Below are 26,415 nucleotides of genomic sequence, written 5' to 3'. Positions count from 1 at the left end.
ATTTCAAAACGGAGCTTGTAACGTTTTTTTCTCTGGCGGATCCTGCAAACACTGATTTAACCCGAATTTCTTTCTGGGTGCCGGACAAAAAAAAAAGAATTCTCTCTCTCTCTCTCTCTCTCTCTCTCTCTCGCCAGCGATTCCTTTAAATTTCTTCATTTTCAGGATCCGTCTGAAAACGGATCCTGTGCCATCCGTTCACATCAGTTTAGAACGGATCCGCTTGTCTGCCTTTTTGGCGGATTATAACTGATGCAAAAAAGCTGAAGTGTGAAAGAGGCCTTAGCGACGCCCTGGGCCCTGAAGGAGAGCAGAGAGGCGTCCTGTGCGCGCCCAGGCGGCCTTTTCAAATTCCAGACTAGGCTCTGTGTGCGCGCACTCTCCTGCTTGCCCGCACTGACGAGGGCCGCGGCCGCGCTCACACACTGACGCTGGCCGCAGCGGCCCTTATTAGCGTGTGCACCTACAGAGTGCGAGCGCACACAGAGCCTAGTCAGAAGTTTTAAAGGGCCGGAGGCCCATTTTTGTAGTTCAGAGCCACCGGCCCACCGGGAATCTGCCCGGCTCGCCAGATTATCAATCCAGGCCTGCCTCGGACTATGACATGACTACACTTTTGTAACATGCGATAACACCAGCGCTTACACTAAAGGTTGGCTGAATATAGCACGGCCACCACTAGAGTGGCCGAGGTAGCACCTGTGAGTAATTGTTTTGCATATATAATGAAACAATCGCGGCTGTATTAGGCCCAAAGGAACAGGCACAAAACCTGCGCTTACAATAAGGATTGGCTGAATCTAACATGGCCACCACTGGAGTGGCCAAAGTAGCACCTGTGAGTATTTGTTTTGCATATACAATAAAACATATTAAATTAGAAAATGGTAGCACACCAAATATGAAATATGTGAAATACGAATATCAAAATGGCTTTAGTAATACATTTCATCATGGCTTTTGTAAGGCATATCAAATATGAAATAAGTGAAATACAAATAGCATAATGGCTTTTGTAATCTAGAAAAACATATGAGATACTTAGCACAAAATTTGGCCAAAAGATGTAAGCCCATTCACCAACGACAAGGTGATCTCAGATTGAATGGCCGTCAGTTTTTTCTATTATACAATAAAACAGTCGCGGCTGTATAGGGCCAAAGGAGCAGGCACAAAACTTACTGGAGTCTGACGGATGCAGGAGAGTACCGGGAGGAAGCGCTGGATAAATTCAGGGTGTGCTTCCGCTGAATGCCCGCTGTCAATAGCTGCACGTTGTATCTGGAGTTGAAGGAGAAATAAGCCGCAGAGGGAGCGTCCTCCCTGGGCTGAGGAGAGACCTTCGTCGCTGCCGTGCAGCTAGATGGAAGAGGGGCGCCATGCTTCGGCCGCGAGACAGCGTTGGGCGCGAGAGGGGCGGGGTTAGCTTCGGGTGATGTCAACGAGGAACAGGCACTCGAAAGGGTCAGATTTCTGACTCGTTTCTAAGGTGCTCGGACCTTCTTCATCAAGGATACTTTTGTCTTACCCATCTGTTTATGATGATCTCTCTTGGTATCTGACACTGGACCTCATGACTTCTTTGTTTCACGGCTTGTACGTGAGTAGTGACTCAGTGTCACACATGGCTTTAATAATGCAGACAGAGTCTGATTAATGCTTCCTGTGGTTTGGGCAGCATGAATAAGCTTACGGATTCCCTTTAATTTTGACGACTTATTCCTAAAATAGGTCATTGATGTCATATGAATGGGGGTCTGTCACCTGGCACCACTGATTAGCTGACTGCAAGTCCTGTGGTAACCTGATGTAAGCTGTGTATGAAGCAGAGATGCTACAGCACCATGCATTTTATAATAGTTGTTCTTGGATACTAATGTTCAGCTCCTATTGAAGTGAAGAGACATGAGCAGTAGCACTAAAAAAAGACCACTACACAGTGTGGTATCCTGCTAATCAGCGGAGGTCCTGGAACAAGTCCTGGACAACCCCTTTCAAGGGAATCTGTCACCAGATTTTTAATACCCCATCTGAGAGCAACATGATGTATGAAGAGAGACCCGGATCTAGTCTTGTGCCATTAATTGGACAGTTTGAATTAAGTCATATTTCAGTTTTATCTGCTGCAGAACTTCCAGTTCTCTGAATGCTGGGCTCTGTATAACCCCACCCACACCACTGATTGGCAGCTTTCTGCCTATGCACAGTGTACACCAAAAGCTGTCAATCGGTGGTGATGGGGTCATATGGAGGACTACAGTACATCGCAGCAGGTTTACCAGTCTTCTAGTGATAATCTCCTGCTGATTAAACAATGATTTTTAAAAAAAATCAAAACCATATAAAGCAACTCAGTAAGTAACACCTTGCTAGAAATAGGGTCATTTTGTTACTCTCAGATTATCTGGCAAAAAACAGGTGAATTATTCCCTTTAAGGGCAGGCAAGCACTGAATAATATGAGGGGTACTGCAAGTTGGAAAGTGATAAAAAGGAATTTTTAGCACCTATAGTGCTGGTAGAATTTTGATGAAGAGTTTCAGATAATCTGGACATATTAGAACAGTAGGTGCACCAACAGCAGCTTTAAATTGTTGGGTATGAGGGCAGCAAGAATATGTTTCTCTACAGGTTTTGTGTGGGAAACCTTGTACATTTGAAGTATTCAGTATTTAATTAAGTTGCAGAGATTTATTCAGAAATGGGGAAAAAAAACTTTAGCTGATAACCTAGTAATTAGCTACTTTTCTAGTACTGCATGTTTTCCCCTTGAGATTTCTGCATTTCTATATATCAGCTGGATGGGAAAGAAACACTTATCTGCAGTTTATGGTGCCAATTTGATTAGTGAGGAAACCTTGGAGAGAAAGTCGAAAATCTTTAGTGAAAGAACTATTTGTCACCAAGTACAGATTTAATTTGCTGTTTTTAGATGATGTCATGTAAACTATCAACAATTACAAAACAGATGTATCACCCCCCCACACATTTGTGTACTTGACAAATGGGCATACCAATGATTTTTTCCAGTTATAAGGGAGCAATCGGTGATATAAGCAAAACTTATGTATGTGAATTTAACTCTAAACTTCCATTAAATTGAAGACATTCTTTTGTTATTAGATGTATATTACACCGACTAAGATGGAATACATACTCTACATACATTTCATACTGTTCTGGCAGAATGGCTTCCTAACACAAGAGGAAGATGTTGCATCCATTGTGTTGTCAGGGGTAATTCCTGATTATTCAGAAGCCTGAAGCATCCAACATCAGTAGTGTAATACACTGTAACATCTGCACTTATCTAATCCCAACAACCGTCAGAGATGACAATGATCAGCAGCATTTTTAAAGTATTTTCACTGTTACTTAACACTGAATGCTTCTCACCCATCCCATGCAATTTAAATCTCTTTCATGCTGCGGAGGTCTTGGTGCCAGATACCACAGGACACCATCATCAATAGTGTTGTAGATGCTATAGCACATGTCAGAATAGTTTCACTATGGCACATGTCAGAACAGTTTTGGCTGCACGAAGATGATCTTTATCCTTTGCCTTTATTTGGTGCTTTCAACATAACATAACTTCCACCACTTGATAGCTACCACTACAATGACATTTCGTTGTGGAGAAAGAGAAAAAGAAAAAAGAGAAAAAGCAGGATGGCACTCACCGTTCATGTGAATCAAATCACTTTACTTCACATACACAGGGCATCGGCATCGCGCAAAACGGCTGTTGTCCGTCTTCCAGCACATTGCTCCCGTGCCTATGCCGTTGCCCTGTGTATGTGAAATAAAGTGATTTGGTTCACATGAACGGTGAGTGCCATCCTGCTTTTTCTCCACAACGAAATGTTCTGTTTTTTCAATATGGGATTGAGCACCCGTTCCAAGTGGGGTTAAGGTGTTTTTTATTAATGTGAAAAATATATGTGCAGACATTCAGGGTATTTTTTCACACAACGGTGCCGGATATCTATTTTCTCAATTTGTGGACAGTCACTACAATAACATGATCAACATTGTTACGTTTTACTTTTTGTATGAGTAAAAATTATCTTGGTTACATTTATGTCACATTTAGAAAAAGTGTAATTTTTTAATGTCCCATTTAAGAAAGGACATTTTTGTTATATGCATCCCAGCAGTGTGGTATCTATATCAAGTTACAACAGCCAGTATGCTTTGACTTTTTAAACTTTTTACAATAAAAGCAGGAGAGGGTAGAATTTGCAGGATTTGCGATGGTGCACTGAGCCAGTAATGAATGTAAGCTCCAGTCTACAGAAAACCTTATCTCTTACAAATAGATTCACAGAACTTGATCAAAATATGTCATATCAGCTTGTTGGCTTTTGTCTTTGATAGGGTTTTGGCAGATTGCAGACAGCAGCCTTCCTGTCCTTTCCTATCTAGGTAGTTTTGGGCCCCGTCTTTGCTCAGTTTATCTTTCTGTCTGTGTTAGTGTTTTCATCTTGTTTCACCGTCATTATATGTTGGGGGCTTCCTATTGCTTTGGGGTCTGCTCTGGGGCAGTTTAGATTTCCCCTTTCTTTCTTTAGGCCTATTTAATTCTCCGGCTGTGATCGAGGGGTCTAGGGCATCGTAGGAACCCCCCACGGCTACTGCTAGTTGTGTTGATAGGTTCAGGGGTCTGCAATCTGATAGTTGCCAACTTCTCTGGTTTTCTGGACTTAGCTTGTATTTCTGTTTTTGCCTCCTACGGTGACTCATTCATAACAGGACGCATTTTTTCGAGCCTTGGGGTTGTTGTATGATGAACCTAATGCTATTGATCAAGCTGAGAAAGCCCTGTTGGCATTGAGCCAGGGTCAGGATTCTGCAGAGTTATACTGTCAAAAATTCCAAAAGTGGGCGGTCCTTACTACCTGGAATGATGGTGCCTTGGCAGCTCTCTTTCGGAAGGGTTTGTCAGAAACCGTAAAAGATACTGTGGTGGGATTTCCTGTTCCCTCTGGTCTTGACGATTCTATGTCATTAGCCATTCAGGTTGATCGGCGTTTACGTGAACGTAAAAGTACATGAGAAATGTTGCCACCTGTTGAACAAATGTCTGAACCTATGCAATGTGATAGAGTTTTGTCTAGGGCGCAACGTCAGGAGTTCAGAATGCGTAATAAGCTGTGTTTTTTCTGTGGAGATGCCTCTCATATGATTTATGTCTGCCCTAAACGAGAGAAACGTTTTGCACACACATTTGCTGTGGGTGGTGTTCAACCTAAGTTTCTTCTGGCAATTACTCTGATCTGCTCCCTGTCCACATTTTCCGCTAAGGCTTTTGTGGATTCGGGAGCGGCTCTGAACCTGATGGACTTGGATTTTGCTAAACATTGTGGGTTTCCTATGACACCTCTGCGGACGCCTATCCCTTTGAGGGGTATTGATGCTACTCCTTTGGCGAAGAATAGACCTCAGTTTTGGACCCAGGTGGTAATGCGGGTCACCCCAGACCATCCGGAAAATTGCAGATTTTTGGTGTTGCATAATTTGCATGATACCATTGTTCTGGGATTTCCCTGGTTGCAAATCCATAATCCAGTTTTGGATTGGAAATCTGTGTCTGTGGTGAGTTGGGGTTGTCGGTGTGCTCTTGGTGACGCTCCTGTTTTCTCCACCTCTCCCCAGTCGCATGATGTTCCTGACTATTTGGCTGATTTTTATGATGTATTTAGTGAGAATAAGTTTGCGTCTTTGCCTCCTCATAGGAGTTATGACTGTGCAATTGAGTTGAGCCCTGGGTGTAAATTTCCCAAGGGTCGACTTTTCAATTCATCTGTACCCAAGCATGAGGCTATGCGATCTTATATTAAGGAGTCGTTGGAGAAGGGTCATATTAGACCATCCTCTTCACCCTTGGGTGCTGGGTTTTTTTTCGTGGCCAAGAAAGATGGTTCATTAAGGCCTTGTATTGACTATCGTTCCCTCCACAAAATTACTGTTAAATATCAGTATCCGTTACCCCTGATTTCTGATCTATTCTCCAGAGTTAAAGGTGCTTGCTGGTTTACCAAGCTTGACCTCAGGGGGGCATATAATCTTATTCACATTAAGCATGGGGATGAATGGAAGACGGCGTTTAATACTCTGGAGGGACATTTTGAGTACCTGGTGATGCCCTTTGGGCTCACTAATGCCCCTTCTGTCTTCCAGTGCTTCATGAATGGACTTTGTGGATACATTTTTGATCATTTATCTGGATGATATTTTGATCTTTTCCAGGGATTGGGACTCTCATGTGGAACATGTTCGGACTGTGTTCCGGATTTTGAGGGAGAATTCCCTGTATGTTAAGGGATCGAAATGCCTTTTTGGTGTACAGAGGATTTCATTTTTGGGATTTATTTTGTCTCCGTCAACTATTGAAATGGACCCGGCCAAGGTACAGTCCATTTATGATTGGGTTCAGCCCACTTCTTTGAAGGCCCTCCAGAAGTTTTTGGGTTTTGCTAATTTTTATCATAAATTTATAGCTAATTTTTCTGGTATTGCCAAACCATTGACTGATTTGACTAAGAAGGGTGCTGATGTGCTGAATTGGTATCCAGAGGCTGTTTCTTCCTTTCAGGAGCTGAAGCGGAGGTTCACTTCTGCTCCGGTTTTGCGGCAACCTGATGTCTCACTCCCGTTTCAGGTAGAGGTGGACGCTTCTGAGATTGGTGCAGGAGCTGTTTTGTCCCAAAAAGATCCGGTAACATCTAAAATGAATCCCTGTGCTTTCTTTTCCTGAAAGTTCTCCCCATCCGAACGCAACTATGATGTGGGGAATCGGGAACTGTTAGCCATGAAATGGGTATTTGAGGAGTGGAGACTTTGGTTGGAGGGAGCTAAACATCAAGTCGTGGTCCTTACTGACCACAAGAATTTGATTTACCTTGAGTCAGCCAAACGCTTGAATCCTAGACAGGCTAGGTGGGCCTTGTTTTTCACACGTTTTGATTTTGTGGTCTCTTTTCTTCCCGGGCACTAAGAATGTCAAGGCAGACGCCCTCTCTAGGAGTTTCTTTGCTGATTCTCCTATTGTGACCAAGCCTGCTACCATCTTAGGTGAGGGGGTAGTTCTTTCTGCCATCTCGCCCGATTTGAGACATGCTCTGGAAGAGTTTTAAGAGGACAAACCTGAGCGTTGTCCCATTGGAAAATTGTATGTTCCTGACCAGTGGAGGAAGAGAGTAATGTCTGAAGTTCATTGCTCCGCATTGGCTGTCATCCAGGTATTTTTGGTACTAGAGATTTGGTGAGTCGGTATTTTTGGTGGCCCGCCTTGTCTCGTGATGTCAGGAATTTTGTGCAGTCCTGTGGGACTTGCTCCCGGTCTAAACCTTGTTCTCGCTCTAGTGGGTTGTTGATGCCTTTGCTGATGCCCAGGAGGCCATGGACCCATATTTCAATGGATTTTATTTCTGATATGCCTGTCTCTCAGAGAATGACTGTTATTTGGGTGATTTGTGATAGATTCTCTAAGATGGTCCATCTTGTACCACTCCCTAAGTTGCCATCTTCCTCAGAGTTGGTGCCCTTGTTTTTGCAACAGGTGGTTCGCTTGCATGGGATTCCTGAGAACATTGTGTCTGACAGAGGAGTTCAGTTTGTTTCTAGATTTTGGAGGACTTTTTGTTCCAAGCTGGGAATTCAGTTGTCCTTCTCCTCTGCGTTTCACCCTCAGACCAATGGGCAGACGGAGAGAACAAACCAGACTTTGGAGTCTTATTTGAGATGTTTTATTTCTGCTGATCAGGATGATTGGGTTTCATTTTTACCCTTGGCCGAATTTGCTTTAAATAATAGAGCTAGTTCTGCCACTTTGATGTCACCTTTTTTTTGTAACTTTGGGTTTCATCCTTGATTCTCTTCAGGGCAGGTGGAGTCTTCTGCCTGCCCAGGTGTTGACACTGTGGTGGAGAGAATGCACCAGATCTGGGACCAAGTGGTGGATAGGTTGTCTCTCTCCCAGGAAAAGGTCCAGCGGTTTTCCAACCGGCATAGGACCATTGGTCCCCGGTTTAAGGTGGGTGATATGGTTTGGTTGTCATCAAAGAATATCTCTATGAAGGTGGCTTTTCCAAAGTTTAAACCTAGATTTATTGGACCTTACAAGATTTTGGAGATTCTTAATCCGGTCTCTTTTCGATTGGCTGTTACATTCAATATCCATAACGTGTTTCATAAGTCTCTGTTAAAGAGGTTTGTTGAGCCAGTAGTTCCTGTGGTGGCACCTCCTGACCCTGTATTGGTTGAAGGTAATGTGGAATATGAGGTTGAGAAGATACTGGATTCTCGTCTGGCTAGACGGAGACTCCAGTATTTGGTTAAGTGGAAGGGTTATGGCCAGGAGGATAATTCTTGGGTCTCTGCATCCGATATTCATGCCGAAAGATTGGTTCGAGCTTTTCATCGGGCCCATCCTGATCGCCCTGGTGGCGTGGATGAGGGTTCGGTGACCCCTCCTCAAGGGGGAGGTACTGTTATGAGCTCATTTTCTCCTTTACCTTTGATGTCCGATGAACTCCCTCTGCTGGTGAAAGGAGGTAGTGAAATTGATTTGAATGGGAAAAACCTGTCATCTGAACAGGTGGTGTGTGATTGGACATCCGGAATCTCTGCGTGGATATAAGGCCGCCGACGCCCTGCTGGGTTGCTGGTGATCCTCTCTGCTCTGACCTCTGGCCTCCAGTTTAGTCCTGTCTACTAAAGCTAAGTTTTTGCTCTGCTATTGTTCCATGAGATTTTGTCTGGTTTACTTAGTGTTTGTGTTCAGCCAGCCCTGGTTGGGACTGGCTGAACTCCATTTTTGTCTCTGATCAGTTGATCTCTTTGCTCTGTTTTCAGAATATACCTGAGTGCTGATATAGTGATTTTGAAGTCTAGTGACTTCAGGGCCTTTTCTATCAGACGTGTTGGACATTATTTTTGGCAGGGTTTTTGCGTGATTGCAGACAGTTGCTTTTCTTTCCTGTCCTACCTAGTTAGTGAGGGCCCCATCATTTGCTCAGCCTGTCTTTCTGTCTGTGTTTGTGTTTTCATCTGTTTTCACCGTCATTACATGTTGGGGGCTGTCTATTGCTTTGGGGTCTGCTCTGGGGCAGTTTAGATTTCCCCTTTCTTTCTTTAGGTTTATTTAGTTCTCCGTCTGTGAACGAGGTGTCTAGGACCACCGTAGGAACACTCCACGGCTACTGTTATTTGTTGTGAATAGGATCAGGGGTCTGCAATCCGCTAGCTACCAACCTCTCCTGTTTTCTGGACTTAGCTTGTATTTTTGTTTTTTCCTCCTCCGGTGACTCATTCATAACACACATGCCTTCCATTAACCACGCGACAGCCAGTCATACAACAGTACAATGCAGTTCAAATTCATCTATTGATTGTGCACACCTATTATTACTCTTTACATGCACTTATATATTAAAACAAATACACAAAAATTGATCTTGGTTTGAGTTGGTATACATGCAGCATATAAATGCATGTTCACATTGGCCATAAAGGCTTCCCCTGACTGGTGTCCACTGGTTGGGACCTGGTCCTTTTGTCTGCCCTTATTCACACACTGACGTCAACTTTGACACATGATAAGGTTTTTAATATTAGACAGTGTAGGACCGCCCCGACCACAGAGTCACCTTGTCGATGGTGGGACGGCTTCTATACTATATTTGATCAAATACAGTATTACTAAGAACTCTGTATTACTTAAATGCACTTTTGCTTTTTATTTATTTAATTAAAGCAGGGTTTTTCTCATTTTGTCTTTTGTAGGTTTTGTATGCATTTATATATGTAAAGCAATCACATTGACCTGAACCTATTCATTTACTTCATATTGCTGTCAATTATTTTTTTTTCATTTTTGCAAACTTCTTACTCATTTTCTCCATGTAAATTTAAAAGAAGTGTAGTTTTATTAGTGATTTTGATTTTTAAGGTACTGCAGAATTTTGCAATGTCAAGCTTGGCTATCAAAGTACATCTTTCTAATCTATTTCTACAAAGACGTTTGTTAAAATACAGGTCAACATCATACAGTGTGTGAAAGTATTTGCCCCATTCCTGATTTCCTATTCTTTTGCATGTTTGTCACACTTAAATGTCTCAGATCACCAAACAAATTTAAATATTAGACAAAGATAACACAAGTAAACACAAAATGCAGTTTATAAATGAAGGTCTTTATTATTAAGGGAAAAAAATCCAAACCTACAGGGCCCTGTGTGAAAAAGTGATTGCCCCCTAAACCTAATAACTGGTTGAATCACCATTAGCAGCAACAACTACAATCAAGTTCTAAACCAAAGACGAAAAGGATATAGATCTCTCTTGTAAAAATATCTTAATTAGATTATCGGACCATACCACAGATTGATATATGGATTAGAGATCTAAGCAAAGGAAAAAGGGGATTTCTATAAAGAATATATAAATTTTTATTGCACACATTAAGCAGCAGACAAATATATAAAAGGTATTCACATAAGGTGTATAAGAAGCAGCTAAAGAACCTCTGCAATTATAAAGATGGTAAATATAATACCAGATAGAAAAATAATCGTGTCTCACATGGCATATTCACAAAAGGCAAAAAGAGAAGTGAATAAATAGATCTAGTACACTACATTAAATCAATAGTCAAATCAGGCAATATTCTCTCCAATATAGAGATTAAGACTAAAATGAGCTTATACCCAAGAGTAAACAGCCTATATGAAAGGTAGAAATGACCAATGAATCAGGCTCATTGTTGCTCCTTGTCACTGCCTGATAAGAAGTAAGCATTTGATGAACCGATCTCACCTAGGCAGAAATATAAAGTTGAAATAACAATATTATGTTATTTACCACATGATAACGGCCATGTGCGGTGCTGCCAGTGAGATACGCAGGAGCCTCAACACGCGTTTCACCGTCTTTGGCTTCATCAGGAGGTGTGGTTTAAGAGATAGGGCCAGGGGTATATGTTTGGGACAGGGCTGCGGAGTCGGAGTCGTGGAGTCGGAGTCGGAGTCGGTGGTCATTTTGGTGGAGTCGGAGTCGGAGTTGAAGTCGGTATAAAATGGACCGACTCCGACTCCTAAAATATATAATAAATTGGGTACAGTAATTCAATGCAGGATGTGCTGAATATTTTTTCATAGGAGTTTGGGAAAGTTATGAAATGTCCTATAAATGGCTGTTATATTCCTGATCTAAGGCTACATTCACACACAGCGTTTTTCCTGTGTTTTTTGAGGATACGTTTTTCAGCTGCAAAAGCAGATCATCTTTTTAAAAAACTGCATCACCTGAAAGGTTTTTGAGCTCATAGATAATGTTTTCAATAGCAAAAGCAGATTAGAAATCTGCTCTATCCATCCATTTATCCATATCTGTCTATCCATATCGTATCTGTACCAAAAAGAATGAAAACCGGGTAGTACACCAATATATATTCTGTTCTATCTAAATATCTTGATTATTGGATCATAAAAATGATTAAATGTCTGAGGTTCACATTGTACTACAATAAATTTTTCACTTAAATATAAGCAATATGTGTGGGAGTCGGAGTCGTGGAGTCGGAGTCGGAGTTGGAGTCGGTGTAAGGGAAATTGAGGAGTCGGAGTCGGAGTCGCAGGTTTGGCTTACCGACTCCACAGCCCTGGTTTGAGAGGATGTGGATCCGTCATCAAATCGGCTCGCAGCCCAACATGATGCCCCTACTCATGACGGAGCAAGCCAACGCGCGACACACACGATGGGAGGGAGGACACGCGTCATCACCTCACATCACCATGATAATGCATCCAGGCCCGCGACACCACGGGGGAGTGCAGCTCACGCATGGGGCGCATCTGCGCATGAATCGGCGCTTCCATCTAATGCAGCAGCGGGTCGGCATGTATCATGCGTGGCAGGAGGACAGAGCGTCTCTCACCACGGCAATGCATCCAGCCAGCCACCGCATGATTGGAAACAAACCAGACTCAAAGTGAGTGACTAGGAAGATCTCGTAAAATCCAGAAATAGAAGGTGAGCACCATCACAATAGTCCACACATCCGAGCCATCATACGTGTATAAAAGAGACACAGCTGGCAATATAACTGTTTTACCCTTAGGTGCACATTGATGGAAAATAAGCTAATCCGCTGTTACGGTTGCTGTAGCAAAGAGGAACGTAGAGGCAACCCGGAAGTGGACCCTCTGGGTCACGGCTCCAGAGCCCCCGAGGGCGAGCGCCCAGGTGAGAACCACCCCCTATACAGGGAGTGTTAGGGGCAGACCCCCAGGGGATAGAACCGCGACAGCCGGAACCAAAGGGACGACTGGGCTATTAGACAGAAGAGAAGGCACAGGCGAATCCATACAGGAGTACAGGGAAACACAGAGAGCGTGGAGAATGGCCTGGGAGCAGGACCGGAGTGCAGCGGGTGGCAATAGCTGGAGGCTGCAATAGAGAGGAAGCACAGATATAACACAGGGAAGCGAGAACTTGAGGGTTCTCTAAGATCCTCAAGGGAATTGAAAATTTGTTGACTTCCTCAGGCCTAATAAAATTTCCGTAGGCACACATAGGCCACCAGAGAAGCCCGCTTCCCATCAACATGCAAGAGGACAGACAAAGTGAGGGGTAGAGAGGTATCACAAACGCCCAGTAAGGCCTCTCTTACCTGGCCTAGGCGGAGGAGTTTTCCGGATGGTCAGGACAAGTTCGGAGCAAATGGGAGCCGCTACTGCAGTAGAAACAAAGTCCCTGGAGGCTTCTCTCCCTACGACGCTGGTCAGAGAGCTTCAGGCGGTCCACCTGCATAGGTTCGGGTGCAGAGGAAGGGATCCTGGGTCGGGGACTGGGTGGTCTGCGAACAGAAGATAATGGGCGAGAAACTCTTCTCTCCCTGGCCTGTTCCTGAAACCGGAGATCTATCCGGGTGGCTAGGGAAATCAAATCCTCCAGGGCTGTAGGGGTATCACGACCAGCGAGCTCATCTTTAATACGGCTCGAGAAACCTCACCAGAAGGCGCCCACCAACGCCTCGTTATTCCAACCTAAGTGTGCGGACAGGGTCCTAAACTGTATGGCGTTCTGGCCCACGGTTAGAGAACCTTGGCAGAGACTAAACAAAGCCTCAGAGGTGGAGGCTAAACGACCTGGTTCGTCAAAAACCCGACGGAAAGTGTCCAGAAAAACAGATAACTGGGTAACCCCAGGGTCATCACGCTCCCAGAGGGTATAGACCCAAGCCAGAGCGTCCCCCTCTAGGTGAGAGATGATGAAGGCCACTTTGGCACGGTCTGTGGGGTACTGCTGGGGCAGTAGATCAAAATGAAGGCGGCACTGATTGAGAAAACCCCGGCATAATTTGGCGTCACCGCTATACCGAGGTGGTTTGGCCAACCGCGGAGGAGGATGGGAACCCACAGCAGGGGGAGCAGAGGCGGCTGACTGCAAGAAAAGCAACCGACCGTCTACCGATGCCATGTAGCTGAGGATATGTGACTGGGTGTCACGCTGCTGCGCCAATTCTTGTTGTAAGCCAGCCAACTGGGCGGCATTACCAGGGTCAGAGGATTGGAGAGCGGACAGACGCGAGTCCATAGTTTTAATAAAGGACATCATGTGCGTCTGGCTCTCCCGCAGAAAAAACAACTCTTTTTGGGCAGCCGTGGTTCCTGCGGGGTCCATGGCCTGTTCTAACTGTTATGGTTGCTGTAGCAAAGAGAAATGTAGAGGCAACCCGGAAGTGGACCCTCTGGGTCACGGCTCCAGAGCCCCCGAGGGCGAGCGCCCAGGTGAGAACCACCCCCTATACAGGGAGTGTTAGGGGCAGACCCCCAGGGGATAGAACCGTGACAGCCAGAACCAAAGGGACGACTGGGCTATTAGACAGAAGAGAAGGCACAGGCGAATCCGTACAGGAGTACAGGGAAACACAGAGCGTGGAGAATGGCCTGGGAGCTGGACTGGAGCGCAGCGGGTGGCAATAGCTGGAGGCTGCAATAGAGAGGAAGCACAGATATAACACTAAGCAGGAGGCAAGGCAGACAAGCAGGGAAGGTCAGAGGAATAGACGAGCAGATGGAAGGAGCATGACAGGGAAGGTATAGGGACCAAAGGAGGGCACGGTATGGATGGTGAGCAGAGAGAGAGCTGTCAGAGACAGCGCAGGTGGAGGCAAAGGGAAAGGGAACTGGAGATACAGAACACTGAGCAGTCTGAGGCAAGGAACTAAAGACCAGGAACCCAGTGCAGACAGAGACTGGAAAGAAGGGGCCTGTGACACAGAGAACGCTGCTATGAGACAGCGTCACCGCATTCGTAGAACAGGCGTCTTACCTGTCCAGACGCCGAGCCTAAGTAGCGATGGGCGCCGCCAACTTGGAGGCGGGGCCAGCGCGTCATACTACCCAGGAGGCTGTGTGCCAGGAGGAAAGCAGCTCGCAGGCGCCTGACGCCGAGGGAGCTGGAGGCCGGGCGCGGGGACGCGCCGGAGAGCAGGAACGCGCCGGGAAGTGCGCGCAGCAAGGTAGGTGGAGCCTGGGGCCGTGACATCCACATAGCAAAAAATAGTAGAAAAGAGCGGCACTCACCGGGTAGTGTAGTTAAGGCTTATTATAAAAGCATATCAGCGGGAGAACAGGTGCAAAAAAGAGATAGCAACGACGATCGTTTAGCGCTGCAAAGGCGCTTCCACAGGCTACAGGTCTCGTAAAATATCATGTAAGATACCTTAAGAAGAAACTTCCTAAGGGGTGGACTCTAACATATAGGTATAAATAAGATCCGATATACAAAATTCAACAGAATATAAATAAATATATTGTCATGGTTTTAATTATCTATTTATTGTACCTTTTGCTTCATAGGACTTTAATCATTGTGTATTCATTTGTGATTTTGTTTATATTGATTTATATTATGTTGAATTTTGTATATTGGATCTTATTTATACCTATATGTTAGAGTCCACCCCTTAGGAAGTTTCTTTTTAAGGTATTTTACATCTCTGTAGAGATTGTAAGCGCGCCTCTAGCACTGACTGACAGCAGATCAGTATTAAGAACAAACAGAATCAGGAAATAGTGTAGAAAGCAATCTTTATTAAATCCTTAAAAACAAATAGAATAAAATACAAATACAGTATATCAAAAACAGAGTGCCCAAAAGGAGGGACACTGTGCTGTCCAATGAGGTTTGTATAATATATAAGCTGTAATGAGAGATGCAGGAGTGGTGAGCCTACAGTAGCAATCAAACAACTAAAGTCAAGTGACCCCCCCCCAACAAGTAATGCCCCAGCATATCGGCCATCATTAGATTAAAGACACCAGTGATAGCCCATCACAGATATATGAAATGTAAAGTTCATAAGGTGAACTGGTGTTAATGTAGGTAACAAAAATAATATCTTAATAAGTATCTTAATAAGTAGCCAAGGGTATTATACACACAATATCTTGCTATTATTATTATTATTTATATAGCACCATTGATTCCATGGTGCTGTACATAAGAGAGGGTTACATACAAATTACAGATATCACTTACAGTAAACAAATTAACAATCACAGACTGATACAGAGGGGAGAGGACCCTGCCCTTTCGGGTTTATATGCTATAGGATGGTGGGGAAGGAGACAGTAGATTGGTGGGTTGCAGCAGTTCCGGTGTTGGTTGAGGTGATATCTCCGGTAGTGGTGAGGCGGTAGCGGTGTCATTGCAGGCTGTGTAGGCTTTCTTGAAGAGGTGGGTTTTCAGGTTCTGTCTGAAGGATCAAAATGTGGTTGATAGTCGGACATGTTGGGGCAAAGAATTCCAGAGGATAGGGGATATTCGGGAGAAGTCTTTGAGGCAGTTGGGTGAGGTGCGAAGGAGAGAAGGAGGTCTTGGGAGGACCAGAGATTACGTGAGGGAAGGTATCAGGAGATTAGATCAGAGACATATGGGGGAGACAGGTTATAGATGGCCATGTAGGTCAATATTAGTAATTTCAACTGGATACACTGAGGGAATGGGAGCCAGTGAAGAGATTTGCAGAGGGGAGAAGCAGAGGAGTAGCGAGGAGAAAGATGAATTAGTTGGGCAGCAGAGTTAAGGATGGACTGGAGAGGTGAGAGGGTGTTAGCAGAGAGACCACAGAAAAAGATGTTGCAGTAGTCGAGGCAGGAGATGGTGAGGGCATGCACAAGCATTTTAGTAGATTGAGGGTTGAGGAAAGGACGGATTCTGGAAACATTTTTGAGCTGGAGGCGACAGGAGGTAGAAAGAGCTTGGATGTGTGGTGTGAAGGACAGGGAAGAGTGAAAGGTTACTCCGACGCAGCAGACTTCCAGTACTGGGGAAAGCGTGATGTCATTAGTTATAGATACAGTAGGTCGGGTAAGAAAGATCTGTGAGATGGAGGAAAGATGATGAGTTCAGATTTGTCCACATTGAGCTTGAGGAAGCGAGAGGAGAAGAAGGAGGATATGGCTGATAGACACTCTGAGATTCTGGCCAGCAGAGAGGAGACGTCTGGGCCAGAGAGGTAGATCTGAGTGTCATCAGCATAAAGGTGGTACTGGAATCCATGGGACTTTATGAGTTGCCCCAGACCAAGTGTATAGATTGAGAAGAGTAGGGGTCCTAAAACAGAGCCTTGGGGGACTCCAACAGAGAGAGCAGGGCCGGATTAAGGTTGGTGGGGGCCCCTGGGCAGAAAATCTGGTGGGGGCCCCCATAACATTAACATTTTAGCCATAACAGTAGAGCGCGAACTGTAGAACTCAGATGTACAATCTAATCTTATCCTCTTGTTCTGCCACATTCAGATTTACAGTACTACAATAGAGATACAGTCCAGGATAACTCAAAGCAGTCCAATTATAGACAGAAAGAGTTACTCACATTTTTTTTATTGAACCCAATGTTAAGACAGCCAAGGAATAATAAAAATGCAGAAAGGGAAAGTTTTCACCGGCAGCAATTGTTGCTAACTACTGTATAACAATATGCTCTCTATTGCATTATCTCCGGAGTACAGCTCCCCCCCCCACGCAAGGGTATACAGCTCTTGCCCCCTACAAGGGTATACAGGCAGCTTTCCCCCCCATGGGAATACAACTCCCCCCCAACGGGTATACAGCTCTTGCCCCCTACAAGGGTATACAGGCAGCTGTCCCCCCCCCCAAGGTTATACAGTTCTCCAATGTTTCGTCTTTATACAGTTCCCTCCTCCAGGTATACAGGCCCAAATGTACAGCTCCCCTCTCGTGCATACAGCTCCCCCGATCAATATATAGCTAGCTGGAGCCTGGAGGCAAGGGGGTTAATCACCGTGGCGCTGCAGAGTTGATTGGCGGGTACACAGCAGGCGGCGGGCGCACGATGCTCGTGAACGCGGCGAGCAGGCAGAGGAGATCCACAGGACAGGAGGCGTGACAGGAGAGGAGGCGTGACAGAAAGAAAGAACAGAGAAAAAAGAAAACAGAGAAAGAAAGAACAGAGAGAGATAAAGAAAGAATGGAAAGAAAGAACAGAGAAAGAAAGAAAAGAAAGAAGAAAGAACAGAGAGAGAGAGAGAGAGAGAAAAAAAAAAAAAGAAAGATTAGAGAGATAAAGAAACAGAGATAGAAAGATTCTATAAAGATACTATAGCAGCCCGTCTCCTACTGTAGTGCCCACCTGAGCCTCCCGATGCAGGAAATATAACGATCCGCTCACATGGCCGACATCCCCAAGTTCAAGGCGATCCTGCTGTCCGCGCTGTGTTGGAGGAGGACACGGTGATGGATCTGAAGCATTCCCTAAAGTGCCTCCATGGTTCCGTCACAATCTCCTCCCGAAATTACCTAATTTCCGGTCAGCTTCTAGCACGTCACTTCCGGTGGAATGTCACATGCGAATTTTAAAGTGCGCCTAGGGGCTCCGCCGTGTACTCCTGTGTCCGCATGAAAAGTAAGATCCCAGCCGGGGCAGTATCTCTCTCAAAATCGGGACTGTCTCGCTGGGAGGTATGAATGCTCCCCACCATACACCTTGTACACGTATGGCACCGCATACATCATACACACACGGTTCCGCTTTTTATGCCTCATACACACGGCTCCGTTCTGTACACCTTACACACACACACACTGCTCAACTCAGTACACACATGGCTCCACTCCGCAAACCTCGTACACATGCGGTTCCGCTCCACACACCTTGCACACACGCAGCTCCGCTCCATACACACACGTGAGGCTCAGCTCCGTACACGTGCGGCTCCGCTCAGTACACCTCACACACTCGTGGCTCTGCTCCGTACACCTCATACACACACACGGCTCCGCTCCGTACACCTTGTACACACACGTCTCTGCTAAATCCACCCTGTAAACCCTCCCTGACCCCACACAAACTTCACCTCATCCAGGACGATGAGAACCAGCACAGACAGCAGAGTCCTGCATAAACCAAGGGCTGATACTGGGTACTGGGGGAACATTATACTGTGTATGAGGGGATGGCGGTACTGGGGGAACATTATACTGTGTGAATATTATACTGTGTGGGGGTGACGGTAGTGGGGAACATTATACTGTATGTGGGGGGCTGGTGATACTGTGGGAACATTAAACTGTATGTGGGGACGTGATACTGTGGGAAAATTATACTGTATGTGGGGACAGGAAAGGGACATTGCAATATGTGTTTTGTTACTTCCTGTTTTCCATACTTGGGTCACATGTACAAGGAACAAAATGCTATGATTCTTAGAAAGTGACAACAAAAAAGCACCAAGATAGTCTCAGCTCTGAAAAGGTTACTGCCCCCTCTGCCCAGTAATGGGGAATCTCCAGCACCTACCTCCACATGCAGAGCCACACTCCACATAGAGAATAATGGAGCCTCCAGCACCGATCTCCACCCGCAGAGCCACACTCCACATAGAGAATAATGGAGCCTCCAGCACCGACCTCCACCCGCAGAGCCGCACTCCACATAGAGAATAATGGAGCCTCCAGCACCGACCTCCACCCCCAGAGCCACAATCCACATAGAGAATAATGGAGCCTCCGGCACTGACCTCTACCCGCAGAGCCGCACTCCACATAGAGAATAATGGAGCCTCCAGCACCGACCTCCACCCACACTCCACATAGAGAATAATGGAGCCTCCAGCACCTACCTCCACATGCAGAGCCACACTCCACATAGAGAATAATGGAGCCTCCAGCACCGACCTCTACCCGCAGAGCCGCACTCCACATAGAGAATAATGGGGCCTCCAGCACCGACCTCCACCCGCAGAGCCACACTCCACATAGAGAATAATGGGGCCTCCAGCACCGACCTCCACCCGCACTCCACATAGAGAATAATGGGGCCTCCAGCACCGACCTCCACCCGCAGAGCCACACTCCACATAGAGAATAATGGGGCCTCCAGCACCGACCTCCACCCGCAGAGCCACAATCCACATAGAGAATAATGGAGCCTCCAGCACCGACCTCCACCCGCAGAGCCGCACTCCACATAGAGAATAATGGAGCCTCCAGCACTGACCTCCACCCGCAGAGCCGCACTCCACATAGAGAATAATGGAGCCTCCAGCACCGACCTCCACCCGCAGAGCCGCACTCCACATAGAGAATAATGGAGCCTCCAGCACTGACCTCCACCCGCAGAGCCGCACTCCACATAGAGAATAATGGAGCCTCCAGCACTGACCTCCACCCGCAGAGCCGCACTCCATATAGAGAATAATGGGGCCTCCAGCACCGACCTCCACCCGCACTCCACATAGAGAATAATGGGGCCTCCAGCACCGACCTCCACCCGCAGAGCCACACTCCACATAGAGAATAATGGGGCCTCCAGCACCGACCTCCACCCGCAGAGCCGCACTCCACATAGAGAATAATGGGGCCTCCAGCACCGACCTCCACCCGCAGAGCCGCACTCCACATAGAGAATAATGGAGCCTCCAGCACTGACCTCCACCCGCAGAGCCGCACTCCACATAGAGAATAATGGAGCCTCCAGCACCGACCTCCACCCGCAGAGCCGCACTCCACATAGAGAATAATGGAGCCTCCAGCACCGACCTCCACCCGCAGAGCCGCACTCCACATAGAGAATAATGGAGCCTCCAGCACTGACCTCCACCCGCAGAGCCGCACTCCACATAGAGAATAATGGAGCCTCCGGCACTGACCTCCACCCGCAGAGCCGCACTCCACATACATGGCTGCTCTCAGTGCTCTGTGCTGTGCGCACAGGACCTGTGACGAGGTCACAGGAGGGGAGGAGACAGGGGTCACATGATCGCAGGCCCTGACACCTTACCTCCTGTGATCTCATCACAAGCCTTTGCACGCTACCAGCAGCATCAGCGTTCACGCTACTTGTAGATGCTGCTGGTAGCAGAGCACATAATGCCGCCCCCACGGTCACTCACTTTTAGGTGGGGAGAAGATGGAGTGCCATTGCAGCAGCCAGCAGGAATGTGGTGGGGGCCCCCTTAGAAGCTCTTGTGGTGGGGGCCCCGGGGCTGAAGCCCCGCCTGCCCTGCCTATAATCCGGCCCTGAGAGAGAGGGTCGGATGAGGAGGTAGTGTGGGAGTGGGAGACGCTGAATGTGCGGTTGGAAAGGTATGAGGAGATCCAGGATAGGGCGAGGTGTTTGATGCCAAACGAGAGGATCTGTAGTAGGAGGCAGTGGTCAACTGTGTCGAATGCAGAGGACAGGTCTAGAAGCAGGAGTATAGAGTATTGTCCGTTTGATTTGGCTATAAGTAGGTCGTTAGTAATTTTGGTCAGGGCTGTCTCAGTAGAGTGATGGGGGCAGAAACCAGATTGCAGATCGTCAAAGAGCAAGTTAGATGATAGGTGGGAGGAAAGTTCAGCGTGGACATGCTGCTCCAGGAGTTTGGAAGTGAATGGGAGCAGCGATATTGGGCGATAGCTGGACATAGCGGTTGGGTCGAGGGTTGGCTTTTTAAGGATAGGCGTGATTGTGGCATGTTTGAAAGCAGAAAGGAAGGTACCGGACATTAGTGATAGGTTGAAGAGGTGGGTTAGGGATGGGATAAGTGTGGTGGTGAGGTTGGGGAGGAGGTGGGATGGGATGGGGTCGAGTGTACAGGTTGTGGGGTGCGATTTGGAGAAGAGACAATTAAGCTCCCCTTCAGTGATGTTGGAGAGGGAGGTTATGGGGTTTGGGCATTGGTCTGGTATATAAAGGGGTTGTGGTGATTGAATGATGAAGACTTGCCTTGTTTGGTCAATCTTATTTTTGAAGTGTGTGGCAAAATCCTCGGCAGAGATGAGGGAGGTTGGAGGGGGCAGTGGTGGGCAGAGGAGGGAGTTAAAAGTTTTGAATAACTGTTTGAGGTTGTATATAGGGAAGATACCAGGGTAGGCCTGTTTAGCAGAGGTGAGGGCAGATTTGAAAGCGAGTGTTGCCTGTTTGAATGCGTTGAAGTTGTCTTGAGATTTTGTTTTCTTCCAACGCCGCTCTGCAATCCTGGACACTTGCTGGAGCTTTTTAGTGGTGTTATTGTGCCAGGGTTGTCTGTTGATACGTCGCATTCTGCCATGAACGAGAGGGGAGACCGTATCAAGAGCTGATGCGAGAGTGGCATTGTAGAAAGCAGTGGCACTGTCTGTGTCGTGGAGTGAGGATATGGATGCCAGTGGCAGAATAGAGTCAGAGAGCGTGTGGGTGTCTAGGTGTGCGAGGTTTCTGCAGGGGTGCGCATGTTGGTGGACATGGGTGCCAGGAGAGAAGGACAGGGATGAGAAAGTAAGTAGATGGTGGTCGGATAGAGGGAGAGGGGAGGTGGTGAAGTTAGAAAGAGAGCAGAGGCAGGTGAAGACCGGATCTAATGTTTGTCCATCTGTGTGGGTGGCTTAGGAGGACCACTGAGTAAGTCCAAAGGATGAAGTAAGGGACAGGAGATTGGAGGCTGCTGACTGAAGGGTATCAGTGGGGATGTTGAAGTCACCCATGATGATAGTGGAGATGTCAGTTGAAAGAACATGAAGAAGCCAGGTGGAGAATAGGTCAATGAAGGCAGTGGTCGGGCCTGGAGGTAGGTATATGACAGCCGGTTGGAGGGAGAGTAGATGCGGACGGAGTGGACTTCAAAAGAGGGGAGGATTAGGGAGGGAAGAGGTGGGATTGGGTTAAAGGTGCAGTTGGAAGAAAGGAGAAGACCCACTCCTCCACCGTGTCTATTGCCAGGCGAGGAGTGTGGGTGAATTGGAGGCCGCCATAACACAGCGCAGCAGGGGAGGCAGTGTCAGAGGGTGTCAGCCATGTTTCTGTGAGGCCGAGGAAGGCATGATTGCGAGAGAGAAAGAGGTCATGAATCACATGAAGCTTATTGAAGATGGAGCAGGCATTCCAAAGTGCTCCAGAGAGAGGGAGTAGGAGGTTGGGTGTCAATGGCACAGGTTTTAGGTTGGAAAGATTGCGGTAGTTTTTATTAGATAGGGAGCAGTAGGAAGGGATAGTAATGGGTAGTATGAGCTGTGGGGGTCCAGGATTGGGAGATATGTCGCCAGCAGTGAGGAGAAGCAGAGAAAGGGAGAGCAGATGGGAGAAGAAGAGAGGGCAGCTTGTTTTATGTTTCATTAGGACAGATTTGAGGTTGAGGAGCAGGTCAGCAGAGGAGGTCAGGTGGGGAGGAAAGAGGGAAGGGAGATGATTATTTGTTTAGAGGGTGCTGGGGTTTGAGGATAGCGAAGGAGAGTGAGGATTAAAGGAGCAAACACTGTGAGGGCACATATAAACATGGTGAAGGAGTAGGAGGCTTAATAGAAAAGCTTGATCCAAGTAATAACAAGTGCTTACTTAGCAGACAGACCCAAAAGAGACAGGTGTATAGTGTGGGGTCCTGACTCCTACCATGACTAATGGCCGTTGTGATAACTGCATCTTCAAGATACTTTTGCTGCATTGATACTTATGCTGCAGGGAGACACGTGCCAGACCCCACACACGTGCCCCCCTTTGGATGCATCTAAATATATAGGACTGAGTAGAGGCTCAGGTGAGAGGGATTGTGGGAACTGATTTGGGATAAATTAGCAATTGGCATGCACACCAGGGAAGGTTACACAGGTTACACAGTCAAAGGCATAGGACCTGGCTACATCCATATGCTAGTAACACCTTGCACCTGATAACATCTCTAATAGCTACAACATGGATATGCAGCATTAAGTATTGAGTTGAAAGCAACAAACTAATTTAGCAAACATTCAACAGGCACTGTTATATACCATTAAAGGAAATGTTGCAGTAGACAGCAAGCATGGATTGTAGCAGAGATTGTACCATTAAAGGAAATGTTGCAGTAGACAGCAAGCAGGGATTGTAGCAGACATTGTACCATTAAAGAAAATGCTGCAGTAGACAGCAAGCAGGGATTGTAGCAGAGATTGTACCAATAAAGGAAATGTTGCAGTAGACAGCAAGCAGAGATTGTAGCAGAGATTGTACCATTAAAGGAAACGTTGCAGTAGACAGCACGCAGAGATTGTAGCAGAGATTGTACCATTAAAGAAAATGTTGCAGTAGACAGCAAGCAGTGATTGTAGCAGAGTTTGTACCTGTGTGAAGAGAGGAGAGGAGGTGGATGTTAATTATCGGCCGTTGTAATAACTGCATCTTCAAGGTGCTTTTGCTGCAGTGATACTTATGCTGCAGGGAGACATGTGCCAGAACCCACACATGCAAATGAATAAGCGAGTGTGGTAAGTAAATTCATTACCATTGGAGCACAGCTGACAGGACAGATCCAGACTCTCTCCTCACCCCGATGAATCTTTCACCATCTTGATGATCCCCAAGACTTTTGAGAGAATACTCTGTGGACTGATGAGACAAAATTTGAACTTTTTCGAAGGTGTATGTCTCATTACATGTTGCGTAGAAGTAACACAGCATTTCAGGAAAGGGACATCATACCAACAGTAAAATATGGTGGTGGTTCTGTGATGGTCTGAGGCTGTTTTGCTGCTTCAGGACCTGGAAGACTTGCTGTGGCAAATGGAACCATGAATTCTTCTGTTTACCAAAAATAATCCTGAAGGAGAATGTCCGGCCATCTGTTCATTACCGCAAGCTGAAACACATTTGGGTTATGCAGCAGGACAAGGATTCAAAACACAAAAGCAAGTCCACGTCTGAATATATATATAAAAATGAGTGTGTTTGTGTGTATCAGCCATGCCCACTCCACATAGCAACCAATCACTAAGCAACTTTCATTTAATCAGAGCTGTTTAATAGGAGCTGAGCTGTGATTGGTTGCTATGAGCAACAGTTTTCCTTGTAGACAGTTGTGGTAACTGAGGCCTATTATTCTTATCATTTCTATGGTGTTACCGTCCTTCTTTTGAGGACAGAGCAAAGTACTGTAGTGTGCAGACGCCGGGAAAGGTCAGAGAGGTCCAGCGCTTGCGCTCTGCAGTACTTTGCTCTGCCCTCAACAGGGCAGATCAGTACGCCTGCGCAGGAGCCGCGACACGAAGCAAGGAGGAGGACATCATTGCTAGAAGATGGGAGGCACCGAACCCAGACCTGCGACGCCCATCGGACCGGACCGCCCCGGGTGAGTATAATAAAACTTGTTTTTCTTCTCTTTCAGGTTAGATCAGGGGCTCATCTATGCTCTAGATAAGCCCCAAAAGGCAGTGGCCGCAACTTATTGCGGAAAAATGAGCTGACAGGTTCCCTTTAATATCAGTTGGCTGAAGCATTTTGACACAAAACCATAGAAACTTAATAAACTGCCATGTTCTGCCCATTCTGTGTAGCAAGATATTTTTAAGTGCTGTTCCAGCTATCGCCAGTAGGTGTCATAAGTTGCCCTCCTCTTTCTTATTCATGTGTTTGGAATCTCCTGTTTTCCTAAATGGTTAACTGTTCAGAACCGCCCTTCTTCCTTCTCTGGTCAACAACATGTAACCATTCCTGCCAAACTTCTGAGTAGCTCACATGTGCTCGGCTCAACTCCCTGCAAAACCACTGCTTATAACAAGTGGATTCCGGTAAGGTTTAATGCATTTAGGTAAACTATGCTATGCATCTGTGTTAGCAGCCATAATGCAGCCCCCATGATATTTGCAATGCATGTTAGTTATATGCATCCTCTGGATATGCATCCTCTTGTCAGTGAGTGCAAAGCTGGCGGCCATTAACTAGTTGTTTTAGATATCTTTCTCTTTTACTGCTGTGTATGTTGTATTGCTCAGCTATTATAATGCATGTTACCGATATAACAACATCTTGTATCATTGCTACTGTTGTGATAATACCCTGTATTGCTGTGATTACCTGCCAGTATTTGTGTATTGTATATTGTCTACCAGTACTGACATGCTGCATTATCTGTTTCTTATAGGTTTTTACCTGAATCATCCATAACTGTGTTCAACAATCTCTGATATCATCTACAACTTTGTACAACAACCCCTGATCTCATCTACTACTGTGTTCTACTATACCATCTGTTATCATCTCCCATTGTTGTCCATATCATCCCAATAAATATAGACTTAAGCACCCATACAGTCTTGTTTCTGGGAATGGATGAAAAGTTAAGCTGTATGCTGTAATCCACACAGCGTCATACGTGGAAGAAGGCAGAACATGCCACATACTGTTTTTTCAGCTTGAATTTAACATTTTGGGGGATTTTGTTGTATAAATGTGTTTTTTTTTTCATGCATTTTTTGCTTTTTTTGTTTACTACATTGTGGGGAGAAAAGTATATGAAGTATGTTGATTAGTTGTAAAAATAGACATGTGCTGCTTTCCAGTTTGGGCAAATTCCATAGACTTTTAATTCCAAGGATATGCCAAGAAGATTAATGGTAATCTGTGCCGGACGGATCGTAGTGCAGATCTGAAATATATGAGAATGCAGCTAGTCTGATATTTTGTATTCTGGCTCTTTTTTTTGCTCTATGATTCATTTTTTCAACTGAAATATATGTTGAAATCTATGTTGACTTAGATTGCAGATTGTAAATCAAATTGGTTCTTCATCCCTTTCTTTCCTGGAACAAGGCCCAGCATAGTGTAAAAAGAAAAAGAATATATTCACCTACTGATAACCTGATCCTCCTCTGTAATAATACACAAATCCTCTGATGGTCTCTGAGTTTTCTATTTCGCCATCAACATGTATGTGACTGCTGCCGTCAATTATTTGCTGCAACGATGACCAACGTGTCAACTCTTTGACCAGTGATTAGTTGCAGTGGTTACAACTGGCTGGCTCTCTCCATTTTCTACTCTAGGAGTTGTAAAGATAGCCAAGCAAGCACCCAATCTTTTGAGTTCCCAGAGAGATGAATGGAAAAAGCCAAGCATGCATATTCACTACTCCATAGCAATGCAAGAAGTTTTGGCACCCCTCTCGTTAAAGAAG

The 26,415-nt window shown here is 45.9% G+C and overlaps 1 long non-coding RNA gene across 1 annotated transcript in view; it reads left to right on the top strand.

Moving 5' to 3' along the window:
- The window catches only part of LOC141099754 (uncharacterized), a 108,309-nt gene extending 82,169 nt beyond the window's left edge, over positions 1-26,140 (top strand). The window contains exon 4 of the long non-coding RNA XR_012234518.1: positions 25,384-26,140. This is a non-coding gene — a long non-coding RNA (uncharacterized lncRNA). The remainder of the gene's footprint in view (positions 1-25,383) is intronic.
- The last annotated feature ends 275 nt before the right edge of the window (positions 26,141-26,415 follow it).

Source organism: Dendrobates tinctorius, unplaced genomic scaffold (assembly GCF_039654945.1).
Source record: "Dendrobates tinctorius isolate UK_male_01 unplaced genomic scaffold, ASM3965494v1 ptg000102l, whole genome shotgun sequence".
NCBI classification, from domain to species: domain Eukaryota; kingdom Metazoa; phylum Chordata; class Amphibia; order Anura; family Dendrobatidae; genus Dendrobates; species Dendrobates tinctorius.
The sequence above is the reverse complement of the archived record's forward strand: the minus strand, read 5'-3'. Positions and strand labels throughout refer to the sequence as shown.